Raw genomic sequence first — 19,570 nt, 5'->3', positions numbered from 1 at the left:
AATCTCATGCGTGTCCACAGGTACCCCAGCCAATGTCAGCAGCGAGCATGTGCCACGGCAATCCAGTCCTCTGGATGTCTTGATCTGAATAATTTCCTTGGCCCATCTGTGACCACTGGTCAGTTGGGCACCACAGGCAACACCCAGCCTACCACAGGGCCTCCCCACATCGGACACCAACACCACAGCAGCCAGCCAACATCCCTCTGTCCCCACAACAATGAACAGTGTGCCCACCTGTACAGGGACCCGAGTCGACACCCCACAGGCAAGACAATGAAGGTCCTGGTGTTAGTGGGAGTGGGCCCACAGTGCAGGAGACAGAAGCACAGGGGGCCAGTGGGAGATTACCTGTGCACCAAAAGGAGGCCCAACCCAGGGAACCGACTACCAAGGAGGTACTCACACATGTCCTGGGAGCCTACCAGAAATCCCAGGATAAGATGAAGATGGGACAGGTACTTACCATCTTGCAAGAGAACCAGCAGCAGCAGGAGGAACACCACCAGGAGGTCATGCAGCAGTTGCAGGGCTTAAATTCTAACATGGCCTGGTTGCAGGGGTGCTGGGTGACATGGTGAACATGATGTGTGAGTGCAAAAAACACCAGTGGGCCCCTTCCACTAGCCTGTATACTCACCAGCCTACCACATCTGTTGCAGCCAGTGGACAGGTGGACCTGCCACAAGACTCACAGGCCACCAGGACCCATCCCTCTAAAGTAGAAGAAACACCCCGCAAACGTACACTGAGACCCAGACAGACACCAGAGACTGTAGCCAAGACCTAATCCACCTCCAGGAAATGAGCCCCTCCTGAATGTCTCCCTTGTGTGCCATTGAGGCTCCTTGTTCACTTTGGACTGTCATTGCTCCTTTTCCTATGGCCCCTAGGATACTGGACCTGTGCTACAAACCAACAGGGCCACTACACTGAAGATTTCGTCCACCATCACCCCACTCTATTTATCACTTCAATAAACACACTTGAACACAACTGAAAGTTTTGTGCTTTAATTACAACAATATGCAATGTATTGACCTGTAGTATCCTGTGCAAATGTCAAGTAATTTGTGAATCCATACAATCAGTCAGTTTGGGGTACACATAACCAGTGTGAGAGCATGCCACAAGTCACCATCCATCAAACTGTGTGAAAGCAGTCTGTAGTCATCACATTAGTTCACAGTTGTGACTACACCAACACCTGAAAAAAGGGAAAGCATTAGTGACAGTCATTTGAGAAGTAAAGGAAGTAGAGCAACATGAGCTCTACATTCAGCTGGCCACTTCTACTCAGTAACTTGCACTGCAATTGACTCATAACACCATTAGTGAGGAGAAACAACCCATTACAGGCCCTCACACAAGATACCACAGCACTAGCTATGCCATGTTGTCAGCATGCCAATCTCTCCTCTGGATCACCTAGTCTGATTCACACTGTCAGGAAAGTTTAAGTCACAGATCAGTTCTGTAAGCACATGATAAGTCACATGACATTCCTAGCAACATATGCTAAGTACTGTATGGGATGAGGACACAGTTTGCAGTAGGCATTTATTTGAGAAAGCTAAACTATTGACAAATTGCATTGGCTGAATAAGCTTGTACAACATCACCTTAACACTGGCACTACGGACCACAGATGGAAAAGTGTCAGCTCACATAATGCAGACATTTGTGCTTGGCACAACACAGCAGCCACACAGCACTTAACTGTAAGGGTGGTATGAACAGAAGTACAGTCTTACCTTAGTGTCATTAGAAGTACTGCTGTATCAGATGTGTTCTGCTGTACACATCCTCCTCCTCCTCCCCATCCTCATCACTGTCCTCTGCTGCCACAGATGACTTGTCTCCCCACCTCCTCCTGCAGGAATGGCACATGGCGTCTGAGGGCCAAATTGTGCAGCATGCAGCAAGCCACCACTACCTGGCAGAACTTCCCAGGGGTGTAGAGTAGGGATCCACCACATACATGGAGGCACCGGAAGATGGCTTTCTGTAGCCCAAAAGTCCATTCATTTACCCTTCTGGTAAGACCATGTGCTTCATTGTACCGATTTTCTGCCCCTATCCTCGGATTCCTCACTGGTGTCAATAGCCAGGATAGGTTTGGGTAGCCAGAGTCACCTGGAAGTAGTGAGAGACACACATTACTCATGTACAATGGCACAGAGTACAACTTCAGGTGACATGCAGTGACATACATTGGGTGAAACCTCTAGCTCACCTATGAGCCACACTCTCTCTCTCTCTAGTCGTGCCATCAACTGTGGGATGCTGCTATTCCTCAATACATAGGCATCATGCACAGATCCAGGAAACGTTGTAGTAACATGGGAGATGTATTGATCTGCAAGAAACACCATCTGGACATTTATTGAACGGAAACTCTTCCTATGTCTGTAGACCTGCTCATTTGTCATAGGGGGAACCAAGGAAATATGGGTCCCGTCAATTGCCCCAATCACATGTGGTATGTGTCCCATTGTGTAGAATGCAGCCTTCACAGTGGTCAAATCTTCACTCTGGGGGAATGACATATAGCTGCTCATGTGTGTCATCAAGGCAGCCAAAACTCTTTTCAGCACATTTGAAAATATGGGCTGTGACATTCCTACAGCCAAGCCCACAGTCACCTGGAAAGAACCACTGGCCAGGAAGTGGAGCACTGATAGTACCTGTCCTGTAGGAGGTATTGCTGTAGTTCTACGAACAGCAGGAATCACATCTGGCTCCAACTGTTTTCAATGTCGAGACGATAGGTCATTATAATATGCCATTCCTCCAAAGTAGCCAACTCAACTAGGGGTCTGTATACGGGTGCTTGCCTCCTCCTCCTCTTCGGCAGTGGTTGGTATCTAAGTAAACCAAACATCAGAAGTGTGTGACTACATGAAGGATGGACACACAATATCACAGTACACAGAGCAGTCACATCCAATTTACTCAAACAATGATTGAAATTTGCACTGGTGTCCCCTACATGGAAACAGACTTCCTCAAAAATACCAATACTTTTCATTAGCCATTGTGTCTCACAGGTGTAGTAGGAGTCGTTTGTCATCATTAGTAACATCCCATTTTAAATGTTCTGTCAACTACTCATCTGCAAGCAGTGCACTGGTATGAGATCTAATTTATGTGCCAGAATCTACATGCAAACCAAAGTATGTAGTGGACTGGAATTGCCTTGGTGTATACCATCCTTACCTATGACGCACATTATAGTGACTGCCGGGAGTACCAGCATTATGAATTGGCAACCGCCTGTCCTGTATGTAGAGAAAGGTGGAAGTGACCTCACTCTGCTGGTGTTTGGTGTCATGGCGGAAGGTGGTCTGCACCGCCGTGAAACTCCTCAATGGTTAACATGGAAGTCTATGGAGCACAGGAACCAATGATGATCATGACCGCCATTTTCTCTATCCCACTTCACTTGATTCCTGACTCTCAACACATCAACACCTCCACTGCGTGTGCTGCTGTGTCCTGTGTCCAGAACCTGCAATGGTCCGTGTTACAGAGGATAGGGCCCCAGCCGTCACATCTGAGGAACTGGAGAAGCTTGTGGATGGGGTCCTACTCCTGTATAGGCAGTTGAGTCGGTCTCCAGATCAACAGGTGAGGCCCTTTTGGGTACTTTGGATGCAACATGGCTGTTTGTAGGTGTATGTGTGTACTGTCAGTTTGTCATTTGGGGAGTGTATATTTGCTGCATGCAATGTGTACACAGAGGTAACAGTAATGTGTGCGGTTTATATGGGATGTATGCAGTATGTAAGCCATTGCTGTAACAGAATGTAGTATGGAGTTCATGGTGTCCTTTCGTCTGTGTTCCCTATGCAGGTCAGCAGCCATCAGAAGAAAGGGTTATGGCGTGCCATCGCCAAGGACATGTGGACCTTGGAGGTACATATCCGGTGGAGCACTCACTGCAGAAAGAGGTAGGAGGACCTGCGATGCTGGGCCCCGAAGATCATGGAGGCTCAGCTGGGGACGTCCTCCCAACAAGGAAGGGGTGCCCGTCGGACCCCGACCCCCCTAATGGCCCGCATACAGGCAGTGGCCAATCTGGAGTTGGATGGGCGCTTGAAGGCAGCACAGCAGCCACAAGGGGGTGAGTACACACTGGGTGGAATTCTTTCTTGATGCCTGCCATGTTGTATGGGTGCAAGTTTCTAGTCAGTGGATGGCCCAATATGCCCGCTTGGCTAATCTTGTAGAGTCCCGCTTAGCAATGTAGAGTGGTATGTACATTTGGTATGGCAAGTAGCTGGCAAACCCATGGCAGACATGGCTTAGTGAGTTCCAGTAGGTGTGCAGATGGTAGTGTTTCTGTTCAGTTCTGCTGTTGGTCCCAGACAATGGTTTGGTATTATGGTTCATACTGCACAGTGTTAGTCCTAGTAAGTCATTGTGATGTGTATGCAATATGTGCTGTTGTTACTGTAATTGACCCTGTGCTCCCTTTCTTTCTTCCTCACCCTCTCTCCTTTTCTCATCCTGTCCTTGTGTATCAGCATCATCTGGCGAAGGAGCAGGGGCACCGGCGAGTGGGGGAGCTGCAGCCCACACGACCCAGGAGGCAGAGTCCACCGACACCAAGGAGACCAGTGGGTTGGAGGGCAGGGGAGCCCCACGGGGGAGACAGGAGCTGATACTACTGACTTTGATTCCTCTTCCAATGGAAGCTCCCTGGTGGTGGCAAACCCCTCAGGGACCACACAGCTACATCATCTTCTGCCACCGCCATACCAGCACCACCCTTCCAGTAGCCCTCTACCCATTGGCCCGTGCCTGCTCACCTAGGAGGGTGGGCGTCTTCTTCGCCCCAGGCACCTCAGGCCCTGCCCCAGTCAGCCCTGCTGCCCTCACTGAGGAGGCTGTTGTCCTCTTGAGATCCATCTCTTTAGGGCAGTCAACCATTGTGAATGCCATCCAGGGGCTGGCATACCAGATGCAGCAATGCAATGCCTACCTGGAGGGCATTCACAGCGGCTTGGCTGCCCTTAAGAAATCGTTTCAGGCTCTGGCCTCCTCTTTGACGGCAGCCAGTGTCCCTGGTTCTTCCGTCCCACCTCCAACTACCTGTTCCCAGTCCCAGAGCCCTCTCCCCCCACGCATCCCAAGCACACAGTTGGACCAGCATGCACACAAGACAACAGACAAGACTTGCACAGACAAGCACAGGCACCACAGATCACACCACAAGCATAGACACATTCAGCACACAGAAGCACACACAACAAAAGCCACTGCCTCCACTGTCTCTCCCTCCTCCTCCCTCACAGTCACATCAGCACTCACACCTGCAAGCTCTGCATCTTCAGTCCCAGATCCTGAAACCTGTACAGCCTTGCCCTCAGTCACCACAACAGCAGACATGCAGACTAGCACTCCATTCACCACATGCAGCATACCCACCTCACTTGCAGACATCACCACAACATACATGCACACTACCTGTTTTGCCTCTCCTACCCTGTCTGCCCCCTCCCAAAACACACAAACACTCCCACTCAGACACTTAGACATCCACCTCACACACGCACACTGTACATGCACCTGCAACCCAGTCCAGCACACCTACTCCTACAACCACTCTCTCTACCTTCACTCCCAAACCTGTTCTCAGAACCCACCCCATTGCACCATAAAAACTGTTCCTTGCCTGCCTTGACCTCTTCCCTCCTCATCCCCAACCCGTCCTATCCAGAACAGGAAGGTCCCACTCCCCCAGCCCAGTACCTCCAGCTCACAGTCCTCTCATGCCCCTCCCCCTGCAGAAAACCATCCCACTAAGGGGCACAAGACTGCCACTCTGACCCCCGCTCCAAGACTATTCCTCCACCCCTAAACAGAAGAGCAAAGGGCCGCCCCCTACCAAACCCAAGGACCCCTTTCCCAAGAAAACAAGCCCCCTCACCCGCCCCTGCCCCCCTGAGGTACCTGCCTTGCATAATGATGTCCTTGCCCAGTGGAGTGACTTGGGCTGTCAGGAGTCAAGATGGGCCTTGTTTGTTGCCCTGTGGGTTATATCTGACATTGGACTGGCCAATGGCCCTTTGTATATGGTTGCCTCATTTGTTGTGGGCGCTATTCCCACCCACATACAGTGGTTGGACCAAAGGTATTTGTCCTGGCTTTCTTTACTTCTGGCTTATGTTGCTGTTGGATGTCTCAGCAGAGTGTTCTTGGTGTGTGGTATGTGTGTATGGTGTGTGTTGTGCATGTTGGTATGTCACTTCCCCTCCCTCTCTTGTGTGCTAGGCAGCTGTACTCACTGTCGTCATCAGCGCTGCTTCTCCTGGACTGCCATTGTGTGGTACAGCATCAGCAGGGCTTGCAGTTCAGGTTACATGGCGGCCGCAGACTCCTCTGTGTCCCCGGAGGTGAGTGTCTCCTTTTATATGATTAGTTTCCTCCAGGCTTTTCATGGCGGTTGTCCTGCCTGGAAATCCCGGTGGTGTGCTATGTCATAATATGGTGAGAGGGAAATGGTGTTCCGCCAGCCTGAAGATGGCAACCGTTGTGGTCGGTGGCCGGAACTCACTGGCGGTTCAGGTGGTACATTGGCTGTATATGGAAGGGATCACCACCATGGTCATAATTTGGCGGTCTTCACCACCAGCCTGGTGAAGTAACTACTGCCATCGCCGGCGTGGCGGTCAGCTGACCGCCAATGTCATAAGAGGGCCTTAGTGTCAGTGTAAAATGTGTATGTGTGATGTAAAGTGCTCTGACACCCTGCATTTGGATGAGCAGTGCTATAGTGCTATAAACTATAAAACAAATAAAACAAAATAGTGCAGTTTAAATTGTAATTTGTGTAGCTACTGGGATAGACCAACACATCTGACATTCTTACAGCATATGCATATCTCTTACACACAGGGACGAAAGAAAGTCAAAGGTTTGCCTCTCTAAGTATCTGTGAAGTGATAAGCTTTGTGCCATTGTTTCCCTTCCATTGCATTTAGGTGTGAGGCTCTCAATAGCTACCAGCCAGGATATTCCAACAAAAGGAAGCCAGATGACCCCTTCAGCCTTTGTTAGGGGCTCAGCTGGAACCTGATAAGCCCCCCTCCCTGACTGCATGTTGCTCTTTCAAATGAAAACAAACGATGCGCAGGCACTGCTGAATGTGTTCTGGTGTTTTAAAATTACACCAGGACAAGTTTAGCATATTTCTGTGGGGCCCAACCTCATGGCAGGGTGGACGGCATCCACTGTGTGAAAAGAGTGGGTAGACGCTGTCTACTCGTGTGTACCCTCGACTTGTGTCCTGAATATTCATGAGGTAGGTCTATCTGCAACCCACTGGGAATCACAAAATGTGTCAAAGATACATTTGTACACAGGCAGGGAGAAAATCTAGGTTCTGATGTATAAAAGCATGTTTCTGCAATTCAGAAATAGTGCCAGTTACCACGTAGTGATTTCTTAATATTCTCTCCCCACCTTCCCCACCCTCCCCACCATCCTCAGGACCACCCAGGACCACCCAGGACCACTCCGCATTCCGGAGACTTCTCAAGACCTGGCTCTTCGAGCAGCAGTAACCCCTTCCCCCTAGCGCCTTGAGACCCGCACGGGTGAGTATCGTGCTTTATAAATGTTAATGATTTGATTTGATTTGATTTGATCTATTTTTAAATTATGATTCCCTATTTCCAATTCTTTTGTAATTGCAAATAGTGAATCAGCATATCAGCGTTTACAAATTGCAAACGTTAATGTCAGGGAGCTAAAAAGACTTGTGGAGGAGTATGTATCAGAGAACGAAAGCTTGTTGTGGAAGTCCTCCCTTACAATTCCAGAATCAACAAAAACCAAATTTGGGGACCAACCTGAACCATAATAAATGCTGTTGGGGTTGACCAATGTCTGGAAGAGATTAGGAAAAGGTGGTAGAACCTTAGGTCAAGAACAAAAGGAAAAACAGCCACCAGAAGATTGGAGGCAACTGGGACAGCTGGAGGTCCCAGCTCACAGGAATTATTTTTCTGTTTTGCATGCAAGACTTGTTTTAGAGCGTGCTGGTGAGTGCGATGTGCGTTCTTTGCTCTCCAATGCCTCTTTGCTTGCTACTGTTGTTAGGCCAGGTGGCCAGCGGCCATTTTGTGCCACCAGCCAGTGTGCTTTTGTTGTAGGCCTGTAATGCGTTCTTTATTCTCCAATGCCTCCTTGCTTGCTATGGTTGTTGTTGTTTGACCATGTGGCCGGCAGCAATTTTGTGCAGCCAGCCAGTGTGCTTTTTCCATAGGACTGCATGTTTTCTACTTTGCTCTCCCTGCCTCCTTGCTTGTTGTTTGACCGTGTGGCTGGCGGCCATTTTGTGTAGGCAGTCAGTGTGCTTTTCGCATAGGCCTGTATGTGTTCTTTGTTTTCCAATGCCTCCTTGCTTGCTGTTATTGTTTGATCATGTACCTGGCAGTCATTTTGTGCAGCTATCCATTGTGCTTTAGTCATAGACCAGCATGTGCTTTTTGTTGCGCCATGCCCTATTGCTTGTTGGTTGACCATGTGGTCGGTCGGTTACCTATTTGCGCAGACAGCCCGTGTAATCATTTTTTTTTCATTTTTCAAAGCCATTTTCTAGGGAGATAAATAGAAGAAGAATGTAACTTTTTGTTTTTGCTCATTGTTTAACTTTTATCTGATATCAGTTTATTATGCTTGAAAATCAATCCTTGTAGTATACTTATGAACAATATTTGATATTTTTTGCATTTGTTTCCATTTTTCACATGCACCTGCTTGCCTCTCAAATCCCAAATGGGTTCTTATAGTGCCCTGGTACACCAGGATTATTTTTTATATTTATTTAACTTTTTTGTATGTTTTTAATTTTTTTCAATTTTTTTAAATTTTAGTTATTTTGTACACATTCCTTTCATCCTTTCCCTGCCTGCCATTGGCATCTGCTGCACATCAGCAGTCATTTTTTTAAGGAGTCTCATTATTATTGTATTTACTTTCCCCTGCCTGCCATAAACTCACACCAGCATTAATTGTTTAATGATTATACCATTTTCAGCTGGACCCCCAAGCTTTCAACAGGTGTCTCCATTTACATGCACCTAAATCAAACAGTTGCATCTCTCTATTGTCATCCTAATAGAAAATGAAATATATTTGAAATGGTAGTGTGGTTTGACTTAGGAATTGATACACTAACCACAGTAAATTATAGTGTCTGTACTAGTCTATGAACAATTACAACTGCAAACCTGCCCCGTTTCACATCCTTGTTTGCTTTAAGGTGTCCAAGAGACAGTACTGCCAGACAGAAGGAGAGCACAAAGTGACATGACCACAACCTGTAAGTCCTCCACTCTCTTCAGCTTGTGTAGTTAAGTACCACTGCCAACTGACAGAGCTTGAAGATGGCCCCAAAGAAAGGTCCTGCCAAGAAGGTGGCCAGTGAGGAGGAGAAGAAGAAGCAGAATTCCACTACTGATGTGCAGCCCCAAAATCTTTTTAGGAAAAGTGTGCCTGCCGCACCGTTCTCTGGGCGGAAAGCTGGGAGCAGCACTCCTCCATCAAAGGCACCAATCCAACCAAAGTCCAAAGCCATTTCTCTCAGTGAGGCAGCCACTGCAATCATGATGACAGGCAGTGGGATTGAACTGGAGTTGTCTCAGCTGCAAACTAGTATCCAATCGTCACAATAAAATGAGCAAATTCGACATTAGGAGCTGCACCCAGCAATAGTAGATCTTCCTGAAGAGCAGAACAGAAGGTTGAGCTTCCTGCTGAGCAAATTGCATCTCTACTTAAAAATTGCCTTCCTGATCCCCAGCAAGAAAAAGAAAGGGTACTCCACCATTTTCTCCAAGCCTCCCTTCTGATGATCTGGACATGGATTGGACCCAGGCTGATTCTGAAACCCACCAAGAGAGACAAGGGAAAGGAAAAGTTTCTGAAAGCCTTAGAATTATGAGAGGGGAGAAGGATGTGCAAATTCGACATTAGGAGCTGCACCCAGCAATAGTAGATCTTCCTGAAGAGCAGAACAGAAGGTTGAGCTTCCTGCTGAGCAAATTGCATCTCTACTTAAAAATTGCCTTCCTGATCCCCAGCAAGAAAAAGAAAGGGTACTCCACCATTTTCTCCAAGCCTCCCTTCTGATGATCTGGACATGGATTGGACCCCGGCTGATTCTGAAACCCACCAACAGAGACAAGGGAAAGGAAAAGTTTCTGAAAGCCTTAGAATTATGAGAGGGGAGAAGGAGGATGAGCTAGGTATTGTCATGAAAGCTGGCTCAAATGCCACCAACATTACCCCTTCTATTCTAACTGCTCCGAGGGATGTGGCACTGGTGCCACCACCACCACCACTGCCAACCTCCATACTTGTAAAGCCTCCTGAGTTTACCACTACCTCAGTTAAGGTACGCACTGCAGAGCAGCAATCGTCGACACACCCTTCTACCTCCTGTTCTCCGGGCATTGGCAGTAGCACAAGTAACCCACTAAAAAAGATCCCCTCTGCAGTATTGAACTTCTTTGTGATTAGTGAGCAGGAGGATAACATTGCAATATGCTCCATTTCCCACACAAGTGTTCATCGCAGTAAGCCTGGTTCACCACTATGATACTGGAGGTCAATTGACCCATATGAAAAAACAGTCCGGTGGGAGGAGCACCTTAAAAGAATTGCTGCATGTGGTGGTGATGAGAGAGGGGAATCAGCCCGAATCACGGTGGGAGGTGATGGTGATGATGAGCAAGAAGAAGGTGACAGCTTTATACAAAGCAGCCCTGTCCCCGGCAGTGCACAGTATCACCTGCCTCAGCAACATCAAAATGGCACAAGAGTGAGATCGAGACATGACAGTACACAGTAATTTCCCCAAGATGCACATGGAGTCAACCACCTCCTAGTTCTTTGAAGTCGCCCTCGTCAATGGCACCAGAAAATAAAAAAAATCCAGGCCACCATTATGGGCACGTTTAGGCAGGAGGGGCCCTACAAACGTAACCACTCAATGGCACATTTGTACAATGGGAACCTGGATAAAATGTTAGAGGTGGACCTTCTCCCTTTTTTGTTTTGTGGAAGGAGTGGGATATAGAGAATTTGTGGCAGCCATCTGCCTGAAATGGAAGGATCACAGTTGGACATATTTTGCTAGAGTTGCTGTTCCAGTGCTCCATCATGATGTTATAGTAGATCCTATTTAGTTTTAATGGGAATCAGGATTTAGCTTAGCCTTCTGGCTTGAGTGCTGTGCCCCCGTCACCCAGTGACTTTTAACCTACTTAGCTTGCTCTGTTTTAGCACATTTATTTAATTATTTCTTCCAAGATGGCTCCCATGTTTATAGTTAGGAAGATATTTTAGTTTCACATTATCAGTGCCATTCTGTAAAGGTGTCACTATCAGAGTCAAAGATAAATTAGATATGTAGGTATTCACATTATGTACTTTCCCACTTTCACGTGCCAGTAACATACCTTTTCAAGGAATTGTTCATATCATTTCTGCCCCAGGCATGCCTTCTTCGCTAATGTGGTGGAACATACCTGGTTCAGGGATCTTACCAGCTCTGTATAAATACATCTCATACGGACAAGATATCAGAGGGATTCCTACCAGATGCCATCAATGCTATCTACGCTACACGTTGCCTTGATTCTGATCCAGTCTTCGCGTCCCTACATAGTCTGATCTAGAGACCGCATTCCAAGGTAACAAGGGTTGGGGGCTCTTCTCCTGGACATGGTACTGGCTCTCTTTAGGTTAGAGATTAGGTTAATCATGCTCGGGTATAAGGGCTCATCTCACATTTTTTCCATACAATATGTTATTGCAAGATGGTGGGGGTCTTTGTGTTCATGCCTCTTGTTTTTACCCTTCGGTTTCATGCATTATACATTATCCTAATCATTGCAGCACATGCAACTTATCATAGATTACAGTCTTGTAAATAAAACCTATTGAAACTTTACTGCATCTCCTTCATTGCCTGTGTTTGATTAAGACAAGTTCCTTATGTGAGAAAGGGGTACTCTCCGTTTAACCATGACGTCCCTGAGATGTCACACTCTTGACAAATCACCTTTTACTGTTTGGGTTTTTGGTGAGGTACTGCTTGTGAGCTGGGAGGGTTGGGACGAAAGTAGCGACTTGTTGTAGGATTGGCCTAGTCACCTACAAACATAAGTACTGTCATCCTTAAAGCAGCAGTCTTGCCTAGAGCAAGAGTCAGACTATGACAATGTGCAGCAATTTGTTGCACAAGCTTTGCAGCAGGTGCTATTCACACTATTCTCCTGATGACAGACATGTGGACCACATTTCAAGCAACTGATTACGTATGCATCACTACACATTGGATCTCTTTTGCAGGAGTTAAGCAACACCTATCTATAGGTCTCAGCACTGAAGAAACATTTAAGGGTGTTTGGGGGCATGCAACAGAAGCCATGTTCACAACAGAGAAACTCCCATACAGCTGCAAATATCTTAGACTTTAACAGCAATTTCTTTGAATGACTGCGACCCAGAGGTCTTAAAATTGGATTTGTTGCCATGGACAATAGCAGTAACATAGTCAAGGACATGGCAGATGGTGGCTTTTTCAGTCTTGTGTGTTTGGCACATTGCATCCACCTGATTGTGCAGGAATAAAAAAAAAAAAGAAGACATAGCAACATACTGACCATCTGAAGAAGAATATGCACTCATTTCAGCCATTCTTTTACAGCACAGAAGCAGTTGACGATCATTCATCGTGCTAATAGAGTACCAGTTAAAGCACACAAACAGGAGGTGCCAACACATTGGAACTCAACCCATTACATGTTGCAACATCTGTTTGAGCAGTAAAAACTGATCAATGACTGTCATTCAAAGAGGAGGTGTTGCAATTGGGAAAAACATGACAATGGATGTGGACAATGGGGCGTAGTCAAAAGCCGTAGTTAATGGGGCGTGTTACAAAAATGTGCAGGTATGAATGGCAACAGAGAAGTGCATGAGTTGGTTGAGAGCTTAATCCTTTGCTTGGCTGATAATCCAAGGCTGCAAAGAGACACCTTGCCCTCCAAACAGTACATATGTGCCACAGTCCTTGATTCATAGTACCAAAAAATACTGGCAACTGTTATTCCTTTTTCAGAAGGGGATGTTTCACTATACAAGACGTGGATTTCATAGCAAGTGAGAGACCTGGAAGAGAAATGACCAGAAGTTAGAGGACCGAGCAGAAGTTCTGGTATGCAGAGTTCAACCTCCAGAGAAGGCAGTGCTGCTGTCTCACAGCAGCCAACACAAGCAGCAAAAACACCGGCAACAACAGAGGAATTGGACCCAACCTCTTTAATGGTTTGTTTCAAGTGTCAGGGCCTAAGTCAAGAGTAGAGACAAAGACAAAATAGGACGAGTAAAAGGCAGCACCAATGACCATTCAGAGGATGTTCCAGGGCTATCTGGATGACCCTAAAAGAGGTATACATGGATCAAAACCCATTGTGTGGGAGGAGGCACCAATGGCCAAAGCTCAGCATGCTGGCAATAAAGTATCTGGCTTGTTCAGTAGCTAGTGTGTCTGCTGAGCATGTTTTCAATGCAGCTGTGGCAGTTGCCAATGTCGGAAGGACCAGTCTCTCTCCTCAAAATCTGGAGAGAATGACCATGATTAAAATGAACAAACACTTCATGTCACACAATTACTCTGTGCCTGAAACACTACAGGGGGAGGATGAGGGTGATTGGTTAGACTCAAGTGTGTTAGCTGACCGATTTCTGGATGAACCCCCTGAGTTTGAGGATGAATTCGACTTCCCCATAGAACTTTCAGATTATTTATCCTCGAAGTGCTTTATCAGAAACAAATACGGACATAGTTAGAAGAACATTATATATCGTGTCTGATTTATGCAGCTCAACCATTTATTGACATGAATGTCTGGATTGGAGTTGGACCAATGTGCAGTGATGAAGCCTCTCCATTCTCTAATGCCTGCCTTCATCCCATGCCTATCCTTTTTTTCATTCCTTAGCAGGACTGCCTCAGTAAAGATCATTAAGACTGCCATTGTGTTGCTTTCATGGGAACAAAAGCAATACAATATGACAATGGCGTACCACCATGCTTGGATTGGAACACATAACCATTGCACCAATTAATTATGTATATTGAGGGAATGTGAGAGATGGTGAGTTATTTCATGTAGTGGCAGTCAGTGAGAGCGTTCAACTAATTTGTAAACTTGATTTGTATAATTTGTATTATTTGGGGACTGATGGGTGATTTCTCCTGAAGATGATTGTCCCTTTCACACTTAGCTAGAATTACTTGCAGGGTCCAATCCTCTGTATTTTGTTTTGGGTTCTTCAGAGACCAGACAAGTCAGTTTAGTTAACAAATATAAATCTACCTAAAATGTTCATTTTCTTTGGCTCTTCTTATTTATCAACAGTAGTGCACTACAGGGCTATCTCTCTCCATCTCATTTGGGTCAGGAGTCAGACTGATTTGTTTATCAAAGTCAGAGTCAGGAGGACTCAGGGCAGAACTACCTCAACAGCTAGAAGAAGGAAGTTATCTACTTCAAAGGGAAACCAACATGGTGCTGAACCTAAGAGGCCTACTTAGCCCTATGGACTGGTGAAAGAGATGAGTTGATCTGGGAAATGCAGAGTAGCTAGTGTGCTAGCTCAAATGACAAACTTCTCTATTATGTGGTTGTGGTTGGGGGCTGTAACTGGAGACAGACATGCGGATGTCAGTCACCCTAATCATCACATGATGTATACACTTGGCTCCATGTTATGGCAGTTGTGAGATTGATCAGCCTGATACATGCATCTACTTGAATGGTATTGGTTGTAAAATTGCTCTCAGTTATTTGCACAAACATGAGTCAACCCATGAGTGATTGCAGCAGCATATGCTCTTGCTCAGCTTCTTTGTCAACTCCTCATGAAGCTTAACTTCGGTCCTGGTTTCTTCTTGACTCCACAATATTGTTCTGTTTTACATTCCACAGGCCTTCTCATCTTCAACATGTTGAAAGGCGAAAGCTCCTTAACACTCCTGCTGCTTACCTTTCTGGACTGATTCAATCGGCCATCCTGAGGAGAATGCAGATGCACCACCCAATCTGTCATTTATTACACATAGTATAATTTTTATTTTAACTATCATAAGTTTGACCATGTGGATAACAGAACATTTAGATATATATTAACATGGGTTTCTGAGGCTAAAGGACTATTGGAAATACATTTAATTGAACTGTGCCCTTCAATTCCTTCCACATCAGATTTGATGATGTACTGCTCATTGACCTGATGAATATAGTTGTTGTGTGGTGTTTGTCTTTGTCACACCTTTGCCCAACGCCCTGTTCCCATCCATTCACCAAACCCCTAACTCTCTTCCCCAGGCTCTATGATTTATATAGGTGTGACTAAATGTACACCATCATTGGATTACAATGGGGATGTGGGGAAATCAACACCATCTTCTTACCCAATCAAAAAAATAGCCCACACCAGCCCATTAACCACCCACTCATAAAAAAGATAACATAGTCATCATAGTTCAGAAGGGTCAATGTCTGGGTTTGTCTGTTCCAGTTTCCCACAATAGTCCACACTAGTGAAATAATTTTTTTGTCATGGTGGTCTGGACTCAGTCTCTTTCAGTCTAGCTCCCTGTGATGAATAATCCTTCTGATGAATTTGACAGTTCTAGTTCAGCTCATTGGAATAGGAGGGAGTGAGACCTTGCGTTGTAATTGTGATGTGTTCCCTGGTAGCACAAGAAGAGAACGACAATACCACTACTTTTGGGAAACCCTGCAATAAGGTTTAGGAAAATGTTCGAGAGGTACCATTGCCTATTCGATTTAGGTAAGAATAAAATAGGCAAACCTGCAAATTAGTAGTTAAGTTGTTCTATGGAAGGAGAGATAAATGACATTTTTGTCTATGTTGGCAGACCTGTACACAGGTGGTAGGCTAAGGGCAGTTACTTCACTAAATACTACTATTTTGATGTATAATTGATTGGTGGCTAGGTGCTTCAAAACCTCAAGTGAAACAGGTTTAAATTAAACAGTTTTCTGTTGCCATACAGAGCTACTCTGGTGGTGAGGTATAAAGGACTGCAGGAAGAGGTAAGTAACATACTGAAGAATAATGCTAGAAGTAAATAATATATGGGAAAGGACTTAAGGTAGGGAATGTTTACAGGAACAACAGTTCACTCCACAATGCTATATTAAATTATACTACACCAACTAGTACAGAAAGACATATAATGAATGATGACAAGGAAAATGAACTGAAACAAGTTTATTTTTAGAAGAATCCACCCTCTCCACCCACAACAGGCCCACACCTTCCCCAAGCCAAAATGTCCCAAAAAGTAAGTACAAACTCAAAGTCCAATGTAAAAAAATAAAACTTGCCCCAACTTTGTGCCCCTACCCTCTCCACCCCAAACATGCCCTCCCACCAAAACAAAAAAACAGTAAAAAACAATACCTTGAAGGCATCAAGTTCTCGGTCCAAGACCTGCTGCCGTTCCAGGAGCAGTGCCATCTCACGTGTAAGGTATGACAGCCATTGGAGGAGGCAGAGAGTTACATGATCCAAGGAGGGGAGGGTGGTGGTGCGGGAGGCAGTAGAGGACCCCAGCTGCAGGCAACAGTATGGCAGAGTTGGAGCCAGGCCCGGCTGGGGCCTGACATACCGACCTGCGCCTGAACCTCTCACTCCTCAAATTCAAGGGCCACCAGCCAGCGATATTCTGTGACCACTGCCTCCAACTTGTGCTGCTGCAGCTGGGTGGCTATTTCCTGCTGTGTTAGTGGCTGCTGCCTGTGACCCTCACCATCTGCAGAAGTAGGTATATCAAGAAAGTAAGAGAAGAATAAAATACAAAAATACAATTGTGATGCACATCTCAAACACTTTTTTATAGTTACACTGTCTATAGCAGCACGGTACCATGGCAGAACATTGATGTTCTCTATGTCCATTGGAATTTTATTTGGATGTGATGATTGATGATATTGGTAGTATTACATTCGCACACAACCTGGGCCAATTTGCTCCGACCTATGCATCACATTATAGCCAGGTAATCAATTGTAGAACTGACTACAAGGAATAATTTTAACACCAACATATTATCAAAAGAAATTCAAGAAAATGTGATTTTTCGAAAGGATTTAATTTCATAGTGAAACAAAACGCAAACGTTGCGTCTTAAAAAAATTGCATTATCTTTCCTGATAACAACGAGCAAGGCATATAAGTATGAAAGCTGTACAATTAATACTTGACTATACAACATAAATGGAGCCATGTTTGTGGTTCTGATAAGGTTACTCTCTAGCATGTTTTTGGGACACCCTAGCTGTAGCATTTTATGGGAACTTGTAATTCCAATGCATCTGCTCTTCTCCAACTCCCTCCTCCAACTATTTCCCTAATTCCAAAACTTAGGTTATAGGCTTAGGCTGATAGTCTGGCAGATGGTACAAACTTGGATCCCATCCGTCGGATTACAGTTGACAGCACATAGAAGATTAAGACGAACTATAGCGTAGCAAACAGGATCTTTATTATTTTATTCCGTCAAAATCTAAATCACACCCTTAATTCCACATTACACCCAGGCCTCCAACTCAGATTATTCTCAAGAAATACCTTTACTTGGCAGTGGGTAATAAAATAGTCCACAGGGAGGTAAGTTATAGGGTTGGGGTTAGGTAGGAGTTTAACTATGGAATGGCTGGGTGGATGTCAATAAATGATTGTGTACTACAGATTGGCAGTTGAAATAAAAAAAATTCCATCAATCAATGTGAAGAAGAACTTCAAAGTTACTCGATTGATGGGAGGAATAATATTGGAACCGTCAATCCGTAATTGAAGATAGATAACTTTATTTGGGCAGTGATATGTGGCACAGACTTCACATCCAGGTATAGAATTGAATTTTTTAGGTAGGCTGGGACAGATAGACAGAATGAAGAAGTGAAGCACAAGTAGGCGACTGAGTGGGCACTGGTAAACACGCCTTGTCTTTAATTTGTGGTTTGTGCATTGCAGACTTAGGCCCTCATTATGTAATTGGCGGTAAAAAACGCCTACTGCCACGGCGACGGGCGCCAAAAGACCTTCGCCGCGGCTACCATCCATCTGCCAGATTATGACCACAGCCAGATTTCTACCACAAGAAGGGAGGAAATCCGGCTGTGGCCATACTGGCGGACAGTGGTAAAGTGCCGCTGCAACCACCAGCAGTGCCACGCCAGTAGACCGCCACCAGCCGTATTATGACAAATAATATGGCCTGGCGGGTGCTGCTGGCCATAGCAGTGCCCTGTCTCGTCCCCTGCCAGAAGACCCTCTGGATTCAGGTGAGTTGGGTCTCTTGGGGGGTGGTAGGTGTTGTGTGTGTGTGTGGGGGGGGGTGTGCATGAGGGTGAGAGGGTGTGCGTGATTGCAAGTGTGTGTTTAGTGTTGTTTGCATATGTGTATGCAGGTGTGTGAATGTATGCATGGAAATGTGAATGCATGTCTGTGTGTCAGTGTGAATGTGTGTGCGGATGTGTGCGTGAATGAATGGATGCATGCGTGTATGTATGTGTGTATTTCTGTGTGAATGAGTGTGTGTCTGCGTGTGTGTGTGTGTGTGTATGGGGAGGTTGGAAGGGAGGGGGAGCGTGGATGAAGAGGGTGGGGAGCAACTAGGGAATTGTTGGGGGGAGGGGGCCTCCTATCAGTGACAGGGAAGGAATGGCCTACCACCATGGTTTTCATGGCATTACGAACGCCACGACAATCATGGCGGTAGGCAGGGTCATGATACCGTCAGCGGTACAATTGCGGTCGCCGGGCTGGAGATTGTCATCTCCAGCCCGGCGGCTGCTACCGCCATGGCGGATGGAGTGGAACTTGGTGGGTTGGCTCCAGCCACTGTGCCGCAACAAACACCCATTGATTAAATTACTGCCTGCACTCCCTCCACAGCAGCATCTGAGATTACACCACGCTGTAGTTGTAGGTGGCGTGTAGGGATGAGATGCTAAGAGCAGGGACTGGACTCTGGAGGTGATGACTAGGATATCTGTCTCACTTAACCAGTACAGTAGTACACTGTCGGTAGAAAAGCAAGGTGACTTACCACTTGTCCCTTCCACCACTGGGACAACATCTCCTTCTCCCCTGGTCACCTGCACCCTCACTGACATCCTGGCTGAGACAGCACTTCTAGTGGTGGTCTCTGCACTTGGTGAAAAACATACTGCACCTATTTTAGATACCATATAGCCACCTAAACATTCACTTTGCACAAAATACAACATCAACACCTCACTTCAGTTAGGTTACCTATAAATCAGTATCTTTTTCTATTGAAAGTAATCAATTTGGGAGGTTTGTATTATTTATTGCTTGACAACATTTTAAAAACAAGGTAGCCATTGAGTCAACCATAAAGAAACCTTTTCTCCCAATGGAGCGATAGGGATCGCGATTATGAGGTTTCAGGAATAAGGGAAGGGTATAAAGTAAGGCTAGGCTA

The 19,570-nt window shown here is 45.9% G+C and overlaps 1 long non-coding RNA gene across 1 annotated transcript in view; it reads right to left on the bottom strand.

Moving 5' to 3' along the window:
- The window catches only part of LOC138265037 (uncharacterized), a 137,120-nt gene that overhangs the window by 34,226 nt on the left and 83,324 nt on the right, over positions 1-19,570 (bottom strand). Inside the window, exon 3 of the long non-coding RNA XR_011199300.1 lies at positions 16,519-16,870. This is a non-coding gene — a long non-coding RNA (uncharacterized lncRNA). The remainder of the gene's footprint in view (positions 1-16,518; positions 16,871-19,570) is intronic.

This window comes from Pleurodeles waltl, chromosome 11 (assembly GCF_031143425.1).
Source record: "Pleurodeles waltl isolate 20211129_DDA chromosome 11, aPleWal1.hap1.20221129, whole genome shotgun sequence".
Lineage (NCBI taxonomy): Eukaryota > Metazoa > Chordata > Amphibia > Caudata > Salamandridae > Pleurodeles > Pleurodeles waltl.
The sequence above is the reverse complement of the archived record's forward strand: the minus strand, read 5'-3'. Positions and strand labels throughout refer to the sequence as shown.